Raw genomic sequence first — 297 nt, forward strand, 5'->3', positions numbered from 1 at the left:
ACCACTAGGGTAATTACACATTGTAATTTAATGAGCCAAATCGAGATTAGCCACTTTAGAATTTACTTTTTAAATAGCCATGTTTGGCTAAGAGGCGATAGAAGATAGCCACCACTTTATTGGATTGAAATTCGGTTAAAATTTGGTGAGCCATTAATTTTCATTAAAAAAAAAAAGAAAAATTAATAAATCGAAGTAAAAATTGAAGTCCAAGTCCAACAACTATGGCGTCTTCCTATGACAGCCTGAAATTTTAGACAGCGCCGAGGTGGGCCCCAGCTTGGGACGCCTTCCAAA

The sequence above is a fragment of the Prunus avium genome, chromosome 2, assembly GCF_965620075.1.
Source record: "Prunus avium chromosome 2, drPruAviu1.hap1.1, whole genome shotgun sequence".
Taxonomy (NCBI): Eukaryota; Viridiplantae; Streptophyta; class Magnoliopsida; order Rosales; family Rosaceae; genus Prunus; species Prunus avium.